This window comes from Malurus melanocephalus, unplaced genomic scaffold (genome assembly GCF_030028575.1).
Source record: "Malurus melanocephalus ecotype Western Australia unplaced genomic scaffold, MMel_1.1 scaffold_111, whole genome shotgun sequence".
NCBI lineage: Eukaryota > Metazoa > Chordata > Aves > Passeriformes > Maluridae > Malurus > Malurus melanocephalus.
This window is the reverse complement of record NW_026623343.1, coordinates 2,033,905-2,056,169: the sequence shown is the minus strand read 5'-3', so window position 1 is coordinate 2,056,169 and position 22,265 is coordinate 2,033,905.

Genomic DNA, 22,265 nt, shown 5'->3' with positions numbered 1-22,265 from the left:
CAGGGACCTCAGGCAACTTTCATTTTTTCCAGGGTACGGTGTGTAAAGCACTGGCTGCAGGGCCTAAGTAAAGCCTTTTGGTAAATCTCATGGGGACAATCTAAAAGATTTTYGAAAATAACAGGGACTCTCATCACTTGTTTTGGGCTAACTTTCCCTCTCCTACTGCTTATCTCTGTTCCTGAACTCTGCCCTTTACATTTAGCTACCAAAGGAGGGGGATCTGTCAAGTTTCCAAACAGACATAGGTAATTGTGAAGGATTTTTCCCAATATCTTCTAATAATTTGTCCCTCTGTACYCACACTTGTATTCTTGGCTTCAGGCCAGGAAAACCCGGTGTGTTTCCAGGGAGATTTGAGCTCTGCTGAGTGCCATATATTACAGTAGGCTCAAAAGGAGTAAATTTACATGGAACAGTTTAGATACGGGAACAGGCAAATTGCCACACTAACACATTCTCTGTCTCTGAAGGGAGGCAAGTGAAATATTCATTCAGCCTTTCATCAGCTTCCTATTCTGCACCATTGTATAAACCCTTCAGTCAAAAAAATCTTCAAGGTGTTGGATCTTGGCTGCTCACCTCTGCTGCTCGGCAGGGATGAGCAGGCTCTGCTGGGTGCATGCAGGGCTGTCTTAAGGCCATTTTCTCTGAGGAGAGTATTCAAATGTCTCATCAGTCGCTTGACTGCTTTGGAGATGCAGATTTGTGATATCATTATCCTTATAGATGAGAGGAGAGAGCACCCTGGGTATGGCTGAGCTGAGGAAGGCAGCCACCTCTTGCTCCCCAGATTGATTAATTCAGATAATGCAGAGAGCCTCTCTTGCTTTAGGGGAGATGACTGTTTTGGCAATAATTAGAGCATGAGTTTTTTCCCCTGCCAAGTCTGTTACAGATGAACATCTCATTAACACAAAGTTGGAGTTTTGCATTTCACCTGTGCTGGGAGACAAATTATGCCTGTATGTGARCCCCCTCTGCCTTGCTCTCTATAATTTTATTTTTGTTTTTCACCCCATATTACATTCCCTATAGTGAAAGATCTGTTTTGGTAGTCAAAGTATGACTTAGACAACCGAAGTCTGATTATGGAAGCTTTWCACTGCTATTTTCAAGGGTAACTATTAAAAAAATGGTTAGTTCTATATTTAAAAAAAAAAAAAAATGACCCAAATAGTATTTGATCCTCAGGGAATTATACTCAGCTGSTAGCCACACAATGCCTTAATATAAAATTAATCAAATCCTCCCTGCTATTTTTAACTCAGAGCTTTGATGCACCATTACACACCACAGTGTAAACTTTTTGTCATCACTCATTTCATTACTGGGAGTTTGACTACCCCTTCCATTGGATTGATGAGGAATTTTTTCTGCTCCATCAGAACTACACTAATGCAGATCAATTAATAATGCAGCAATAGGCCTCTGTGCTGCTCCGTGTGCTGCTGTGCCTCTACCTGGGTGGCAGGCAGATCTCCTGCTRCCATTGGAGAGACCCAAGATGACTTGGAAGGGATGCTCAGATTTCCAGTACTTGAGAGRTAGTAGGATTCAGTTTTGCAAGCCCCAAACAATGAAAAATTGGGATTTTATGGGGAAGGGGGAGGTATACAACATTCTATAGGTATTTTCCTATGTGCCTAGGTGCATGAGAAACTCTTAGCCTTCATCCTTTTTGCTCTGAAGTAAGATTGCCCAGATGGTGTTGACCTCCACCTCAGGTAAKGAGCAGTGCTCAGATGCTGCAGCAGCCCCTGGCTCTCCAGTCCCTGGCTCTCYAGGAGCCCCTCTGCTGTGTTACACACCTGCCTGTGCCCCAGAGCACAGCAAACATGACCAAGTTCCCCTCCCAGAAGCCAACATTCATGGTCTCTCAGCCTTGCACATTTCTCCTCCTTCAGCCATCATTCCTACAACTTCTCTTCCTCTGGACAGTTGAGGCCAAACTGAGGGCAGGGCAATTTTCTGCTGCTACATTCTGTACAAGGCTGTGCGTAAAAACTGAGGTTAAAATGAAATAGTGCTTGAAATGGAAAATTTTCAGGTCTTATTTTTTTAAAGTTTACAAAGCTCCAACTTTGGAGCTCAACCAAAATAGTTTTTTTAGCTGTTGCTCCAGAAATATCTTTTGAGCAGTCCTGACAGCTTTCAGAAACAAAAGAGCCTTCCAAGAGAATTTTAAAGGGTTTTTTTTAAAAAAACACTTTTTCCTTTGTATTTGAGAGAGGGTTTGGCAGCACTGTAAAGCAGCAATGCTTCTCTTTGCTCCCTCTTCTCTTTGTCAATCATCTGAATTTACACTGCATTTAGAGTTTGTCACATAAAATACTGGAGACCTTAAAATCATTCCTTCCAAACTGGTAATTTTTGTATGGAAAATCTTTCAGTGAGGCTATGTGAAATGGACACAAACAAAATAATTACTTGAAGAATAATGAAATTCCAAATGTAAATATGTTAAAGAGCAAGCATTTTCTCTATTCTTGTTTCTACAACTGACTTTTTGTTCTTTTACTAGAAAGAATACGACTGGTTGGCATTCTGAAAGAAACTGCTGCTGGGTAGCTCTACATGTCTTTTCCCAAAATGGATTTTTGCTGTAAAGAACCTGATGGAAACTCCCATGTGAAAGCAAGGACAGAATTCCTGACTGATTTTTGTTTGGATATCATTGATAGTAATCACATAAATTAATTTGGAATGCACAAGGATCAGCATTATATAGAGAGGCAATACAATTGCACTGAGAGTGGTGTATCAGTAATTTGCAATATATTGATTAGGAAGCCTGTCTTACAGCCCAGTAAGGGAAATTAACCTCTTCCAGCAACAAGTCAACCCTTCCWGGTTTGCTTTCCTTCCTGTAAGTATTGGACCTTTCTGTACCAAATCTGTAGAAAACAGAAGTGTGGTTCAGCTAGTCAAGCACAAATCTACTGTGAGTTCATATTYATTATAAAGCAAAGATTAACTTTCTGCCTTTATTCATCTATACATTCTTTATCTTGTACTTGTACTTGTAGCCAAACTTTAAAGACCTTTACAGCATAAAATGATTCATGGGGAAATTAAAGTTAAATAGGTCTATAAAGCAGGTATTCAATATATTGCATAGAGAATATAATAACTATGAATACACATCCTGGCACCAGTAAATATGTTAATATTTCTATTTTAGCGTTTAGAGATAATCACAAAATTTTGAACATTTTTGTGCTACTGTATTTGCTTATTGAATGCAGTGTGCTAATTACATGATATATAATTATTGAATACAAGTATTTATGTAGAATTAATAAAACATATGAAAAAAAWTCACATTCTGTTTGTGATTAGTAAGATAAAATGAGAATATTCCACCAAATTATATATATTGCCAAATAAAAAAAATATGTTTAATTTGACTAGAAYTTCCTTTACTGCATGCTCACAGTAAGAAAACAGGAAAAATATAGAGACGAGCACACTGGAATGGGATTCATCTGATTACATGTAGATGCTAGCAGTTTATATTCCTTTTATYGTAAGTGGGAAGAAATGGAAAAAATATCCTGTGATATGATTAATCCTTTTTAAATATAGTCATCTAAAAAATAGACATATAAAATAGATCATATTGATTTCACCCTAGAAATGCTTATTCCTGTGACTTCACAGTAGATGGGATTTGTCTCAGACATAAATATTGGTTAAGCAAGATGACTCTCACCCTTTTAAAGCTTGTTTATTGCTGAAGAATAGAAAGGATAAGTCCTGCCTCCCTTGATATCAAAGGTAAAAATCCTTTCACTTCATTAAAGCAAATATTTCACCCCAAAATTAATAAAATGATATCAATAAACTCTTAATCACTACTATTATTTTCCTGCTACTTACCTTAACTAAAGGAAGAATATTCTTTGTACTTTCTTTAAAGGTTTTTTTTAACCAATACATGTATTTTCATTCTCTCTTTCTCTCTTAGGAATCTGCATCTTGGATTTTTTCAGGAGTTAACTCTTGCAGTCTGATAACCTTTTGCTACCCTGCTTGAAGGCTCACTAAAATAGGACCTGCAGGTTTAAGGAAAATTAGTTGTCTTCTGGGAGGGGAAGAGGGGTAGGCAGGAATAAGATCTGTAAAACCAGTAAATTAATTCTGGCATCTGCACTGAAGCCCATACTCTTGTGTTGGTTATTGTTGTTTTATTAGATATCTGAAGGAAGTATTGTGTTGCAGGACTAAATGCAGATTTTATGGGACATTTCTTTCAAACCCCACACAGAGATGTGCAGGAAGACTGGGTCCTCACTTCTCTGGASCTGGCTGCCCTCAGTCATCCACCTCCCCACATAACATTCAACCCTGCCTCTCCTTCTTAATCTTTATTTGCCATCAACAAAAATATTACTCTTTCAGCTGATAATGTGAGGAATGCATTGCAACCCAGCAGACAGTTGGTTTTGGCACAAACCTGCACTGCATACCCAGACATGCCTGAGGTAGCCAAACACAGGTCAGTCATAGCCTGGTACAATGCCTTCTGGACACAGCTGTTCCCAGAATCATATCAAGGTTTATTTTGGAAAGAGATTCAAATTAAAGACTGTGTATGACCTAACTTTCCTGTACTGTGACCAATCAGGTTGAGAGCCCAGAATTTAAGCTGTGGAGCAAGTTTTCTGGTGATGTAGGGTCACCATTAKTTTTGGTACTCCTGTTACATAAAATAGTTTTTGGCATGTTCTCTAACTTCACTCATATTAGCTTGGGGTTTTACCTTAGAGGAAGCACTGACATGTGTGTCTTTAWTAAAGTCTGACCAACTTGGGTGCTGATCAGTGGCTGCTGAGGTATGAAAACTTCCAATATAGGTGCTGACAAAATGAGCAGGCATCTCCAGTGTGGGCTCCAACTTCTGTCACGGTGTTACAATCAGTATAATTGAAACACAGCAAATATGATTCTGTTGCTGTCTGTATGTGCTACACTAAAGTCTCTTTTCTCAGACAAATTTCCACACTATGCAAAGCATTGCAATAGCACAATAAATGATAAAGAAGAAAATTGGTTTTAAGTTGCCTTCTTAATTATTCTTATAAGGCACTGCACTCCCTCCTTCTCTCCAGTGCCTATGTAAGGTGCCTTCAATGATCAGTTCATGTATCTGTTTGCTGTTGGCATCTTCACCTAATGAAATGAACCAAATGACTTTTTTTACCTTTCCAAATAATGAGTAAAATTTGTGTATTTTTTTATATTCTTCATATACAAGCCCTCYTATTGATAGGATCTCTCATTAATTGATTGATGAATGGATACTGTTCTCTCTGTGTGTTCTGAGATTCTCTAACAGCACAGTGGGTGCTGAATATTCAGATGAACTATTCAGATGAAGAAGAGACTGGCAGCAATTCACAGCATGGCAAGGCATTTTCTTTCTCACATACTTCCTGAAGTTGCAGTAGCACCTAGAGAATTTTTTTTTTAAATGAGTAAATTTTAATTTTTTTTTCAGTTAGAAATGTGGAAGGAAATGAAGGCCTGTGTTGTGATAAAATTGTTTTGTATGAAAAACCTTATAAATTCTTTCTTTGGAAGAAAAACAAGGRGTTCCAGTAAAACCCTGAAAACAATATGTCATGACAAGTTTATCAATTCTGTCTCACAGCTGTATTTTTGTGTGCATATGGTGAACTTTTCAGGTAGCCTGAAATGCTGTCTGGGGCAGCTTTGCCGTGTTGGAAAATACTGTGGTTGTTACTGGTGATCAGCTAGAATATCACAGAACAATGGAAAGCTCAGCCCAGCTTTTGTCCTGTGTTTCTGCAGTTTATTCTTTCCCTTGCAGACCCCTGGTAAGCAAAAAGTGATGAAGGACTTGCAGGGGAAAGTGCCACCCTTTATTAAATGGTTCGATGTAGGTGTCTCAGTTTTGTCTGTTCTTTAGTCACAACATTTAAGGCTGTAAATGCCAAATTTCAGTATTTTCTTTCCTGTAGGAGATGCAATTTTTTCTTATGAAAATAATCTGTTTTCTCACAAACTTACCATTTCAGAACACCACTACTCAGCAAGAGGTAAAAGGTGTCATTTTGAAAGAATGCTTTTTTCCAGCAACCTCGAAATGATTATTACGGTGTTAAGTGACGGATCAGAAAGATCACTTGTAAGGGAACCTTTGAGTACTGGGAACAGGCAGGAGTGAGCTGTTTACGGATCCTTCTGCTTCTGCTGCACAAACTGTTAGCAATTCTTAGAGAAGCAAACTGAGTGACTCGCCAGGAGAGTGAGGYACAAAAGGCATCACCACGACCAAACAATTAGAGTGTCCTGATATGCAGAATTACTGCCACCATTAATCAGCACTCATTGCTTTTAATTATCACTGGGCTTAAACAGGATCCCCAAACAATGTACCATTAAATGATTCTTCTGATTAAGCACATCCCAATTAAGTAGAGTGCACTGTTTGGCACTTGAAAAATGGCACCATTTACATACAAATCGAATACAGATAGAGTGCTTATCAGATCCCCATTAAGGAATCATTTGCTGACATCAGAATATTCTCTTACTGGCATTCTGCAGTGATATATTAAAAAAAAAGAGAATGATCTGATTGGGATATTAACAATAAGACAAAGAGGACTGTGTTTTTATTTCTCTTGTCACCTGCTATGGAACAGAATAATTTGCAAGCAGTTGATATTCAGGGAGCCCTGTGTGGCTCTTTCTGTTGATGAAACAGAGATTGAAATCACTAGATAATCATTTAGAGAGATGAGCATGTAGTGCAGAGCACTAGAATTTTTAGTTTTGATTGTTTAGTTTTAGTATTTAGTAACACTTTATCAGAACCTTGCAAGTAAGTTGAAGAAGTTTGTTAAAAKGTTTGTCTTAGCTTATTTTACCTTTCTAGCAAGCTGTAACAGCTAACTTATTATTTTCAGATTACATTAATAATGGCTATAATAGGTGGTAATAAGCTTCTCTCCTAAAAGCTGCATTGATGCATAGTCAGTCAGACAGTTCAGTTTCTGCATGCAAAAACTGTGCAAGTCCCACATTATTTCCTAAAAAAAATTCTTGGTGACATGATTTGGATTTCACACAGAAGTGTTTACAAGAGGCTTCAAGTTTCATGTAGTGAGTGTGACATTTACTTACCTTTGTGAACAAAGGTGCAGCTGGTACTATACCRCCTGATTTATTCACCAAAAAAAGTCCCAAGCATATATATGTGGGGTTAATTATATCAATGCAGAAATAATTAGAATGAAAGTTGACCAGCTTCCAAGATCTCTACATGTATCCTATTCTGATTGCCATTCAAAGCACTATTTCATTCTTAAAGCTTTTGAATTGCAGGACAACCTGTGAGGTTAATGTTTGGTTGCCATTTTTTTTCTTTGGGAAATTCTGTAACAGGTGTGTTTTCAGTTAATTTTTGCTGTGGTCAATCGATTTGGCAGCACAATAATGCCACAGTTCTGTGCAGATATATGTGWGGGATCCTTTGACACAGAGTGCATTTGGCATTTTCTAAGGGGAGAATATTTGCACACATGCAAAATCTGGAGTTTTAGCAAACCTTCTGCAAGCTGCTGGTGAGTGTGTTTTCAAAAGTAAGAAACTGARGGCATGACTAAATTCAGGCTCTCAGAGTGATACTTACATGCATGGGAAACAAGAACAGCCCCTTGCATTTTTTTTCCCTGAACTTGATTCCTCTTTGGCTTCTTCTCRTCAAAAGATGTAGATGTGATATCTTTCAATCCATTCAGCCAGTTTTTTAGCTGCCCCATCAAGCTGCACTACTGCTGTCTAATTGCTGTGAGGAGAAAACCCTTGAACAGCCTAGAACTGAGTCCACCAGAATCTTTTCAAATGTCAAGGAATTAAAAAAAATGACCATCACTTCCTGGAATTTCCAAATACAGATCAAGTCTGTGTTCTTCCTTTCATATACCTTTGCTGTTCCAGTGATTTTGAGAAGATACTTAATGGCTGAGGAAATGTGAGCAGAATTTGTAAGAAAAGGGAGAAATTAGCAAAATTTACAAATCACTTTGTACCTTGAGAACTTTCTAGTCTGGTTTAATAGACTTGAAAGATTAAGATGGTTCAAGATACAATCGGGATGTTTATCTAAATCTTCCTAGTCTACCAAAACTCTGAATTGTAGCCATCATGTCTTGAAAACTCTGTAACTGGAACTTAAAATCACAGGTCCCGACTCTGCCCTTACAGCGTGAAATACACAGTGCAGACAATACATCTGTCACAGTGCAAAACTAGGGAAATGTAAGATATTGACAGAACATTAACATAAGGCAGTCGAAGTCATACACAAAATTTCTGATTTTTGATTTACAGTTGGTAATGTACACCATATTCTTGGCCAGGGTCAAGTGGCACGGCAGGCAGTACAGTGTGGTGATGTACCAGGGCACAGAATTGTGGAAGTGGTTTTAAATCTAGAAACAATATGAAGAAATATCAAGCCATGATAATATCTATCACAGAATCRCAGAATTAACTAGGCCGGAAAAGACCTTTGGGCTCATCGAGTCTGACCTGTGACCTCAACACCACCTTGTCAGCTGACCATGGCACTCAGTGCCACATCCAGTCTTTCCTTAAACACCTTTAGGGACAGTGACTCCACCACCCATTCCAGTGCCCAATCACTCTTTCTGTGAAGAACTTTTTCCCTAATGTCCAGTGYAAACCTTCCCTGGTGCAATTTAAGTTCATGTCCTCCTGTTCTGTTACTTATTGTCTGGGAGAAGAGGCCGAGCCCACCTGGCTGCAGCCTCCTTTCAGGCAGCTGTACAGAACAATAAGGTCTCCCCTGAGCCTCCTCTTCTCCAGGCTCAACCCCAGCTCCCTCAGACACTCCTTAAAGGACTTTTGTTTAGACCTTTCACCAGCCTTGCTGCCCTTCTCTGGACATCTCTGAGCATGTGCAGAACCTTCTTGTACTGTCCATGACATCTCAGAACTCATAAGAATTGCTGTAAATTAATGTCTATATGAAAACATTTTACTGCTGTTGGGTTTTAATGTAACAGTTCTTATATTAACAACTTAAAATGCATTCACAACTTTTTGCCCATTCTTTGACCTTGAACAGCCTATCAAAAATGCAAGAATTTCAATGGGAACTGTAAAGAGAGCAGATATCTCTGAAATCCATGTTCCACCTGTGCAAGACCCACTCAATGCTAGTTATTACAATGTCTGAATGGTGTGAAACAGAGTTAATAGCCATTATCTGGGTTTGATTTAAATATCTTTGAAATTTGCTATGAATTTTAAAAAGAACAATTTAATACCAGCTAAAATACCCTAGGAGAGCTCCAAAAGAGAAGAAAACCACTCTGACAAAGCAATTATCTCAGCCTTATTCTAACACACTGTGATTTTAAAGCSTGCAATGAACCAAATCTAATTTTTTCCCTCAGAAGCTATCATTATTTATCAAGCATGTTTTGTGAACCATTTCAAAGATCAGGCCGGYAAACAATAAAAAGGTTTTCATTCTTAAGTAGCAGAGAGTAGAACAAAAGATGTCCTACAATTCAGCTTTTTGTCAGAAAAAAATCCAGCAAACCAATATTTCTTTGAAGACTAAGTTTTGATTAGCTATTTATTCAAGAAGATTGGGGGGGGGGGGGGCAGTTTGCTATTGCTGCAATTGAAAATCCACTGAGAAAGAAAAAGGATGGGAAAATGTAAAACTCTAATACTGATATATTGCCAAAAATATATGTTCTAAGTCTTATAATAATTATTTTGCAAAATATTATATGCCTCTCCTCTTGCACTTGTTTCTCCTCTAAGAAACAAAATCCTCTCCTTTTTATCCAARCGATAAAAGCCATTGTTATCCTTAGAGAATGCTATTTATTGGTATAGATTGGTGTGACAGAAAAATATGGAGAATACCAATAAGGGAAAAAGTGTGCAATTCAATATAAAAGGTGGGAATTTCCCCTTAGTTATTGAACATAAAAACAAATCTCACAGAAAGGRTGGTTTTATTAACACTACCCTTATAACAAAGCACATCTTAGATTTCCAATCAAGGCTGCAAACCCCCTATGATCTTGTTCAATTCCCACTCCTATCAGCAAAAAGAAATCCTGCTACTTTTTGTCTGGTGGTGTGTCTTCTCATGTATCTGCTTTGATACCACACAATCTTTTATTTATGGGGCTGGAAGGCACTTCTGGAGATGTTCTGCTCCAAACCTGATGAAAGAGTCAGCTAGAGCCAATCCAGGGTTAGATTCAGCCAGGATTTGAACATTTCCAGAGATGGCTGCTCCACTGGGCAACTCCACTCTGGGCAATATGCTCCAGTTTTGATCACTCTTCACAGTAAATCAGATTTTTCTTCTGTTTAAATCCATCTATTTAGTATCCAACTAAAGCCAGAACAAAACTCCTGCTAATATTTATTATTAAGTATAGACACAGGATAGTAAAACATGATGTAAAAATGCATAACAGACAAGATTCACTTCCTGACAAAAGCCAGTTTACAGCTAATATAAAGACTTTGAAATAATCTCTTAAATAATGAATTTGAAGTGTGCCACATGCTTTCTTTTTCTCTTTCTGTAAAGTAGAATGCCTGTCTTTTCCACTTGTATTCACTACTCGTGAAGAATTGAAAATACCAATAAATGCCATGGAAACAACAGTGAGATCTCCATGGTGATAGTGGTTGGCTCTGCCCTRATTGTTCTGTAGCCTTCAGCCTGTGTGTGTGTTGAGGCTGCACATCTTGGTCCCAGCCCGCACTGACCCTGGGGGAATTTGGTGTATAATCTGTGTCTTTTCATAAGGAAAAACAGGTTTGAAGAGCTATGATGTACTCTGTTAACAGGACATGTGGAAATGGCCTCAAGGTGCTATTAGGAGATTAGGAAAATTTCTTTGCTCAGTGTGGTCAGGCACTGGAACAGGCTGCCCAGGSAAGCAGTGGAATCACCTTGTCTGTGTGTTCAAAAGGCACAGGAATGTGACCTAGGGATTTGATTTAAAGGTGAATATGGTGGTGCTGTGTTCATGRTGGGAACCAATGATCTCAGAGGATTTTCCAGCCTTAACTACTCCATTATTCTATGATTAACTCTCTTAATGAGAGGCTGACTGTGGCACTGGGGCAGAACCCATTATGCCCAGAGAGCTTTTTGCCCCACAATTTGACCACAGCCATAGAAACCCATATTGCAAGACAAAGCTAAGTGATAAACTTCCTTTCTAAAGGCTCTCAGTAACAACAATAATAAGCAGATTAAGAGCCAACCCCTTGCTGGAAAAAGTGACTTTCTCTGCACATTCACACCAGAAGAAGAAGGGTCTTCATTACTCAGACCCTCTTTGCAGGGCTGATGGTACCTGAAGTGTTTGTAATGAGTGATATGCCTATACAACTTGGGCTGAAAGGCATTTAATAAATCATTCAACAAGTTGCAAACCATATCAATGGATCATCAAGAAAGACATAATAGTGCACAGTCATGTGACCCTCTGACATTTCCTTTCCCTTTCCCTCTCTGCAGTGTGAACTACAAGCACACAATAGAGGACCAGTTATATTTTAAAAATTAATGCAGCCACATGTCCTCAAATTTTTGAGAGGCAAGTAGGAGAAGCCTAAGCCAGAAATACTCAAAAAGTAATTCAGCAAAGTTGTAAAGGGCAGCAACTATTAAAAATGAGATTACTTAGAAGTTCTCCCATTGTCTTCTWCTCAGACTTCTTTTGGGGCAATAGTAAAGGTGTAATAACCTTTAATATAGATTCTTTTTTCTATCATACATCCTCAGACAAAACGGGATTCTATCAAAATCAGTAATAATTCTCCATCACAAAATGAGGTTTGTTAAGGGAAAGTGCAGCTCACCTCCTGTCTTATTTTAACCCGATAGTTTAGACTTAACATTGGTAYTTTTGCATTGAGTGTTCTGACCTAGAAGTACTAAATGAGAAACGTCCTTTTGGATAGAGACAGCTCCCATTTAGGGCACTGGTTCCAAGAACCTGATACTGGAAGGACCCTCTTAATATCAGCATTGAATCAGCACTGGCCATGCAGTAGAYGATGCCTTCACAAAGTGATCATCTTGCTCTGGCCCATGAATCATTTGTATCACTTATCCTTCAGCTCCAGTTGGAAGCTCGTTCCACAACACCACTGACCTAGAAGTAGGAGATGTACTATTTCCAGTCTAAATTTATTCAGAGACAGTKATTGTGCTTAAAGAGCTCTTCTTCTTCCCAAGGGGAAACTTATTCAGTGATCTTTGTTCCCTTATTTACTCAGGTATTATTTGCAGAGGAAATTATCTCTCCTCCAAACCTTCCCTGGCTGGCTGAAATAACCAAGGTCTTTCTGGCACCTCTTCTTTGCCTTTTTCTATCAACCTCACTAGTAATTACTGAAACTACAAGTCATAAATATGAACAGCCAGCATTTGATAATTTCTTCAAAGCCAAACTGGGATGTGTCTGGCAGTGTTCAGGATCTATTCAGTGAGAAACTAGAGTAGTTTTGATTTCCTTTAATGGATGAAGAGAATTCATGGATATTTTAAAATACATCTATACTATTTTTAAATGAAAAATTGTTACTGGAATTCAGCCTGACCCAGATGTTTCTTTGTAGGTGACCGCATTATGGTCTCAGAGTTGAGAACAAGAAAAACTCTCAGAAGATGGAACCACATCCTATATCAGGTGAAAGTTATAAAGCTGCAGGAGGGAGTCTCAAAAATACATCAGTCAGCTTTGATTTAAAGGCTGGATCTCTATGTCCCTGCCTAAGGTAATAGGCCCACCCTGAAGCAATACCAAGGTGAAAAACCTGTAGGAAGCAGGTCTGCAACCATTGGATTTAAGAGGGAACACCTCAATTTAAGAAAAAAAAAAAAATACACATTCCCACTCCACAAACCACCAGTGAGCACTCCACTTGTTGTCTCTGTATCAAAGACATGAAATAAAACCTTTGCTTTTACTTCAGTGAGGAAGAAAAGAGGTAATTTTTCCCATGGAAAAATATTTTGAAGTGCTTTATACCACTGCTCAGTTTGCTGGTGTCCACTTGAAAAAACCAGGATCACTCCTACAGGCTGTTGCACAGCTCTACACCCACAGGACTTCCATGGGAACTGTGATCACCAATGGGATCACACAGAAAGGCATTATGTACTTTTCCCTGCTCATGAGTTTCTGGGCTGTTTTAATTTGTTCTGTTCTGCTTTTATATTCTTTTAATAAATCTGAAAGCCTTTCATCACWAATGCAGCACTAGACAAAACAAGTGGGAAGGATTATATGAAATTTGATCTGCAGCAACAAAAAGCCAATTTAACTGGAGGGTTACTGCTCTGCTTGTGATGTTTTAACTTTTGTGAGGGGCAGAGGCTTAGTTTACACTGGGATTTCCTGCATGATTTACAAAGCAGGAGTGAAACCCCTCACATCCATTCTGATAGATCTCTCCCTTCATCCATCAGTGCTGACAGCGCTAATCTGTGAAGAATTAGTGAGCTAGAAGTTCAAGTCAGCTCTTCCCTTCATCTGGCTATAACACTATTCATGGAAACTGCATATAAAAGGTACCAATAAATGTCAGTGTGCAATGGAAACAGAAATGATTGATTGTACATTTTTGCATGAGAAAGTGTTTTATAACAAAAAGACCTATTATCAAATCATTGACATAAAAATGGGAATGCAGACAATGGAGTCTTCTGCGAAGAACTTGATTTTTGCTAGATAAATTGTTTCTGTTCTCTTTTCCAAAGRCATAATTTGATCAGAATTAAGTGGCAGCACTGACACTGCACCATAGACAGTGTCTATGTACGAGTCAGTTTCCAGTTTCATGTGAGACACCTGATTTCTCACTGGACTAAAAGCATAGCTAGTGTGGTGCAGGGCAGCATCATCTGTCTAATTCATAAATGAATTTGTTTAGTGGCACAGCTCAGGCTGAGRAAGCCACACTGACTTTGAAAACCCAAAATGCCTGTGATTGGCTCCTCTCTGATTGAGCCTGGGAATACCTGCTGCCTCCAGCTGACCATTTTCAAAGGGCTTTAAATGATGTAGCGGTTGAAGCCATGAGCTGGAATTGATGTGCACAGCACAGTCAAAACATATAAGTCTTTGGTCTTTCCATGAAGAACAGCAGCATATTTTCTTAGAAGGAAAACATATGAGGTACAGTTACCATACTGAGATCCGAAACATGGGCTTTACTTCGTCTCCCCTCCATGGTTGCAAAATATGCAGACTGCAGAAAAGAAAACATCTGAGCAACAAGACCAATAGCTCCTTGCAATTTTTGTCCTTCTGTGGTTTTATTAAAAAAAAACAGTAACAGAGTCACAACAAAACAGTAAGGGTGCTGATAAAACCTCACAGTCATCCAACATTTTTTCCCAATAAATTAGTTGACTAATATAAATGAAAGGTGAAAGGTAAATTGAAGGTAGCAATAGTTAGGAAACCCAGTATGGCAGTTCTCCTTTTCTCATTCCTAAAGTATCTTTTTAGGCTTCTAAGGACATTTATTACCATTTGCACTCCAGAGCCTRTCTACAGGAAGCCAGGCTAACGCTGGGTGGGGGCAAAGAGTGTGCTTGCTCTGGGGTATTGTATTTTACATGAGATTCCCTGAAATCTCTTGGCTGCATTTCAGCCAACAYCTCCTCCACAGGCTTGTACTTTTTCTCTCTTTTCTGTGAAAAGTGTTACCAAGAAGAATGGGTTTGACTTTTACAGGAGGTCAGTGCAGGCCTCTCCAACAGACACCTCTTCAAAACCCTGTCTGGGTTAGAGATAAGAGAAATTGTTCCTGAGTGCAATCTAAATGTCAGATTGAAGAGTTCGTATCTTGACGGAGGGAAATCTTCACAGTGTCATGCAGCTCCTGCAATGTTGGGCAGGTGGCCATGGCAATTTCTTTGGGGTAGTTTTAGACAAGTACTCAAGCATGTCTCTCATAATGAGATGTGGGCTTGCAGGGCCTGGCAACATCTTGTCATAGCACCAAATTGTCATATATATCCCTTGGTGGAACTGAGTTGGTTCAGGTTGAAAGWATCACTTGGGATTTCTGCTGTGAACTGTTGCTTTCTTGTTCTCTCCAGTGCTATCCTGAATTCTGTCTTGAACTACCGTAAGATTTTGGCTATCTGGAAGATTGCAACACTTGAGTGCTCATTTTCACAGTCTCCTGCAAATCATAAAGCATTATTTTATGATGGAATAGAAAGATTGCAGAAAAATAAGTGTCAAAAGAGTTCTGAAAATGAGCTTGAGAACAGCAGATGCATTTCACATGAAGAGAGGCCGTGTGGGTTGGAGGTCCTTGAAAGACAGGAGARAGATTTTAGATGATATTCAATTGGTTCGTCATATTTCCCGTTTGATGAAAGATACATCACAAGCCCCAGAAATCTGTGTTTTAAAGGCAATAGGACAAGCCTTTCCCTTCCTTGCAAATCCCAGCTCGAGACATGGCAGAAGAAGGKAAATCATTATCTACTGAGAGAAAAGGATGCCACCAGCATATCCCAAGGCAATGCTCACATATCAAAAGAAGAGAAGTCTTTAATGTGTTCACATATTGACCGCCACAGTAAGGAGAAGCTCAAAGCAGACGGTGTCAGAGAACAGCACTTTGCTGCAGTGCATCTTGAGTGTGTGTCTTGAGAGTTTAGGCTGTAAGGAAAAGAGGATTGCTGCCTGCCTGGGACAATGAAAGGTAAAAAAAGGCCTCTTCTTTCTCAGCAATTAATGTACAATTTGATTCAGCCTTTATTCCTGCAATGATTTCAAAATCTGTTTTTAAGTATATGGTGGGAATTGGCATGAGATGGCAGAAAGAAATGCATCAGAATATATTTGTCATGTTTAATTCCTAGTTAGTCCCACAAGAATTACTGTGCTTTTTCAGCTCAGCCWGGAAAGATTATTTATGTACATGAAGGTTCCAAATTTAGCAATTAGTGTAGTTGTGTATACACAAATACATCACACATRCATCACACATACCCAGACACAGCTYCTAATTCTCAGGCCAACAGTTTGGGATTGGCAGCAAYGATTTTATTCATCATAATTTTGAAATCAGGGCCTGAAAAATGAGATTTAACATCCTCTTAATTGGGTCCCATAGGAACAGCAAATATTCAAACATTCTKTTAAGCATTTGTCTTTTAAACTCAGTCTGTAAGTAGGGGTTAATTTTATTGGATTGTAAAGCAACTTCAAAAAGTCTGATGGAAAGGTTATATGGAAAGCATCAAGACAAATCATAACAGGGAAGCTAGTCTGTCATATTTCCTTCAGTCAAAAGAGCTACGAGAAAATAAGATGAAAAGACATCTTTACTGCAATCAAAATCTTTGGGGGAAAAGGGTACTGAAAAAAATTACAGTCTTGGAGAAATATATGAACTACAGTTATGCCTTAAAAGATAACTAATGTCAATTTYCTTATCTATCCAAGTTCCTGAGTGACCAAACTGTATTGACTGATAAGATGGGCATATTTTTGTCACCTAAGGATRATTTTCAGAATGTCTATACAAGCTTTTCTGCTGCCATGTATTTGATTTGGTAGTAATACACAGAATATCCTGCATTTACATGGCATGATCATACCTTTTAGGTGACTATATCACCAACAGTGCCTCTGGCTTGTTTCTAACCAACACCAAAATCAGAATTAGGTTATTTAAGAATAATATCATAGAAAAGGTATCATGTTTTTACTAGTGTTGACAAAAAAGCTATTTGAATTGTAAATGGTGGTATGAACCACAGCTGCTATCCAAAGAGGCTGCCCAGTCCTTAACTGAACTTATGTGAGTGAATGTTTATGGTGTGAAACATACCTTACCTAATGTTCTATATTATTGCTGGAAATGAAGGACTGACACACTTCAGCTGTAATGTACTTTCTTCTGGGAAAATGTTCCTACCACTTCTGTACATCTAATTTATTTCATTCATGCAGAGTCTCAGAGGTGAAAATCTCAAAAAACACAGTTTAYACCACCGTAGTTTCAAAACAAGATGCTATTGGCAATTTTTTGTTTTCATGTACAGCAATGCAGCTGCCACAATGAGGTGCATGTCTTTAAATTTTATCCACTGCCCAGCATCACTTTCTAATCAAATTGTTTCCTTTTTTTTGGGATACTTTTTTCATTGAAACATTGACTCAGGTAACCTGTAAAGCGAACAAGAGGAAGAAATTCTGTTAACATAGCAAATATTCCAATGCAGTATTTGTAATTTTAACTTGTAGTCATCYGAATCCCATTTCTCTCTCTCTACATACAATAGGCATACACACATGCAATAAATATAAACATATGCAGAATTTTCTTTGAATTGTCTTTCTCCATATATATAAATATATGGGCATGTGTATGYGTAAAGTAATAATTTCATATGTATGTTCAAGATCATAACTAGATCTAATTTTTGTTGACAGATTCCTTGTGATCTAAGCTTAAATGTTTTAATTTCTAGAAAGAGATTCCAGAGGAGTCACAATGTAACTATACAGGCTTGTAGTAGGAAACACAGCCTGAGATATATATTTATAATTAAGCCTTCCGCCTTAAATGGAAATTTTGAGAGAGAAAATTGCCATTTTAAGCAAAGTATCAAACTGTTGATGCTTTTTCTTATGAAAGAAGATACATTTATTGAGTAGCTATACTAAAATAATGACAAGGAACAAGAGCTGGCTCAATCTGTCAAAAGAACTTTAAAAATCTGAGTCAATTTAATTAGAATGAGCTATGGTAGAGTGCAATAATTTTCTGGTCTTTTAGTGTGTCAGCAGATAAGTTTTGCATTGAAGTTCTCTRGTATTTTTACAACAAAAAAATAATAATCCTGGAATATAGTGTTTATATCTAGACAAGCTTAAGTAAAATTCCCAGGAGAACTATTGAACACTTGCGACTGTGTCGTTCATAATGGACTCTCTTTTTTTCTCATATTGTACAATAAATTAAGAGCCACTGGAGAGTGGATTCTCTGGCYTGCTAAATTTAGAGGTTTTCATGACCTCTTCATTAGATGATTTCCTTTAGATCCCAAGTCAACAGGGTACACTTATACTACACTCTGGAGAAGTCAACTGCTTTGGAAAAAAACAAGGAGCAATGTAATGTGTTTGCACACTATCCTATAAGAGTTTTTCAAAGTGACATATTGGAGCATTTTGAAATACAGTTGAAGCAGTAACTCTTGTTAGGAACTTTGTCCTTATATTGTTCTTTCTCCAGGWTACTTGTGCACATAATTTGGAATGGGAAGTCAGAATGCAGTGGCTGGTAGACAATGACTGGCAGAAGTTATGTTGCCAGTGAGAAGCCTTGATGCTACTGATGTTTACAGAATTAAAATGAAAAAATTGATATAAATACTACTTACATAAATACATAAATACTACTTACATGATTTAACTTAAACAAGTATGATTGCTTGGGTTGCTGMAAAGATGAAGGTCTTGTGAAACAGGAATAGACAACAAAGGAAAGATTAGACTGACAAAAACTTCTTCCATGGAAGTTGAATAGATCTTCCCATATTTTTAATTGATTGATTTATCTATAACTTCAGCTAAGACTTTACAGAAGTTTGTGGAATCTTTAATTTTGACTTTGCTGGGCTCTTCACAGGACAAGAACCACTGAAAGTCATTCCTCTAAAGTCCAAGAGGAAATGGAAACGTAAGTGTTTCCCAGTCAAATTTGAGACTTTCAAAATTTTCTTTTGAGGAGTAATTACCCCTATTACTTTGAAACTAAAAATGGTTGAATTGCAGACCTGAAAAGTACATACATGACACCCTTTATACAATTTAGAAGAAATTGCTCCTTCATAAATCTTGGTTCTTCCTCTGTTTTAGGTCTACAAAGTAGGGAGATATTATTTATCATTAAGAAATATACCCAGAAGGTGCAACTCATTTGTCATTTAAACTAACAAAGTGAGAAAGTTTAGACATCAGGTTTTTTGACAGTTGAAATATTGTACTATTAACAACATCTAAATAAATAATACATGCTGTGGAAATGATACTGCAAGTGACTATTGAAAACATTTCAAAATGAGATCRTTGGGGAAGAAATGAAAACATTACAGAAATTATAGACAGGCAAAAGCAGAAATTCAAGGGAGATTACTAGGAAAAAGTACAGAACCTTTACACATCCAATGGCAACCCTTTATGTGCTCAAAGCATCCTCATTTATGGAAAAGGGCCATACACTTAAATATTTCTTCATTTTTTCCAGTTACCTCTGGGTTACTGGGGGAAGGAGAAGGTTTTTATGAGCTTTCACTACAGATGTATGTGTGTATATAAACTCTGTGTCAATGTCAAACTTTTAATAATTCTAGATCAATTTTCCAGCAAGTCTATCATCCACAATTAATTGCACTGGTTAATGTTCTATTCCACATACTCCCAATACATTTCACTGTCACCCCATAACTGTTACTCTCATTGTGAATTACACATTATTTTGCTGTGAAACTGTGAATTTTAAGGAGGCTTCCCATTTACTTGAATTCTTATTTTCATCCTTAATARTGCCCTAGGTGAACACTATAGACAATTGCTGCTTCAGTCCAGCCTGCAGACAAAAGCAATACAACAATCCCCCTGCAGACAGTGCTCAGAATAACCTCATGAGACGAACGAGGATCTCAGTTGGCAAAGAAACCAAGTAACAGCTCATCCTGGGGGCTAAGGTGGAGGTCACCAGTAGGGCAAAGTGATTACTGTGACATAATTACAATGGTAAAGGATAAACTAATCTATTTCAAGTGATGGCAAGACCTTACTTTTTGTATCTGCAMACTGATACACAAAATTCAGTCAGAGGCAGGAGTGTCAAAAGAGAATTTATTGTTAGAAGACAATTGAAAAAATAAATGCTTCACAGATAGCTTCTGATTAAGTGATTCAGGGAAATTGTTGTCACAGCTTTGCAAATTTGATGAGGAAATGTTCTACTTTGGATAAAAGTCTGTATTCAGCAGTAACAATGCATCTGCTGTGAAATGAATTGCATTAAAAAAAACCCAACCATCTCTGTTTAAGTAGCATGGGATAAATGTCATAAGAGACCATACTGTCCAAGGCAGTGTTGGATTACCAATGGAAAAACTACTTTCACTGAAGTATCTTAAGTCAATCTTGAAAGGGGAGAAAAGCACACTAATTACGCCTTCACTAATATTTCTGCATCTGTTTGCTTGCTCAAATCAATGGTATCTTAAAACCTAATGAAGTAACCACATGTCTAGAAAAAAATCAATCAGAAGAGACCTTAMTGTGGTATATTTTTCTTTAATGATAATGTCAGGAGGTCGATCTTCAAGTTAAAATAGCCACATTTTTTGCTTATTACACCAGTCATCATCGTGATCCAGTAAAGCTGGCCCTGTGAGAAACRGTGGTAAAGGAAAATGTATCCATCAAAACATCCTTCACTCTAGCATGAAAAGTGACCATCACTCATAATTAGCAGCCAGCTGCTGGAAAAACTGCTCCCTGGGGTCCATTCCCACAGAATGCTTTTCGATATCACTAAATATTGATGTGCTGTGCTGGTGGGATGTGTCTCTCTGTCCCCAGCAGAGAAAAGTGTGGTGACCCTGGAGAGTCCATCCCTGAGTGTGTGAGAGCCTSGAGTGCAATGGGTCAAACACCAATTTCCCCTCATACTGTTACAGCCATAGCCAGACAAAGGTTGTGAAAAGAGAATTTAAGGGGGTAAGGGAATTGAAAAAAAGCAAGAGGGAGAGAGAGACATCTAGGAATGAAAACAGACAGGGTTAAGGGTATGGGAACTTGGGCAAGGGCTGTGCAACAAAGAGGGGAAAGAACATCAACACATGGGAAAGGACAGGGGGAAAAATGAACTTATAGATGTAGAAAGAATAGTAGGAAAAGAGTGTGAGAGATGTAATTGGAAACAATACAAATTTTGCTGAATTTATCTTGAAAATTTCATTCGGTATAAGTTTACTTCTGCTGCCAACTACAAAATCCAGACAAAAGGGTAAAAAGCAGATGGACCACAAGGAAGCGAACACCACGTCACATTGCAGTCACTGATGGGAGGAAGAAATCGGAAGGAACAAAACAATCTCCAAGACTGGTATTGTAGTCTGGAAATAGGCAGGAGAGATTCTTACAGGGAGGAAAGGCTCCTTTCAGCTTTAGATGAGATCCATGCTGACCACATGCCATAAATCACTGCTCCTTATAAATCAAGCTAAGACAAATTCCTGTTTAGTACATGAAGACAGCATTGCCTTCAAGGCTCAACACTGTTTAGTTGCCCATCTGCTGATAAAACAAGCCTTGTCACCTTAGAGTCCCTTTAATGTCAGTTGCATCTGCAGCACCTGTCAGCATTTTTACAGGGCCRGCTAAAACATAAATCTTCTTACACACTGTTACACTTCATATTTAGAGCAGTTGTCCTGTTGGTATCCCTGAAAATGAAGGTAGGCTTTGTCATACATGTATGTACAACCAGAGCAAGAGTTTTTACCCACACAGGGGATTTTTTTTCCCCCTTATCATTCCAGAAAACCTGTTTTTATTGTTATTGGTACCTGTCCCTTTTCCTTCAAGCTGTGCAGTCATTCCATTACCCTGCTGGGCATTTGATGGTGAATATTGTCAGCCTAATACACTGTTCATTAATTTTAAATTGGCCACCAGACACATACAGAAGAAAACAATTTATCTATATYTGGAATAACCAATTATGCTGGTATCACAGTCATTGTATTATAACATTAGTATTGCTTTTTGCCTMCACAACCGTGGAACCAAACCTAGGCAATCCTCAGAGCTCAGAAATTTTTGGGCTATTATCAACATTGCCATTGCAGTGAGAGCACCAATTTTTTTTTTAAATGGTGAGCAGACCTTTCCCCACTCACAGAATTGGACCTGAACCACATCTGAATGCTGGTCAAACCAGGCTACTTAACAATTTAATTACGTGTTTTCATCAGCAAATGCATTCCAGCTTTCTTTTATCAAGTCTTATCTCCATTGTGTAGATTCCACATCTGTGGAAACAACAATTTGCTTGATGAGTTRTACAGGGAAAGCATTTCTTGAGAGTCAAGACATTGGAGAAAGAACTGAAATAGGCCATCAATAATTATGTGTGCAGTAGTGGACATGTGGGAA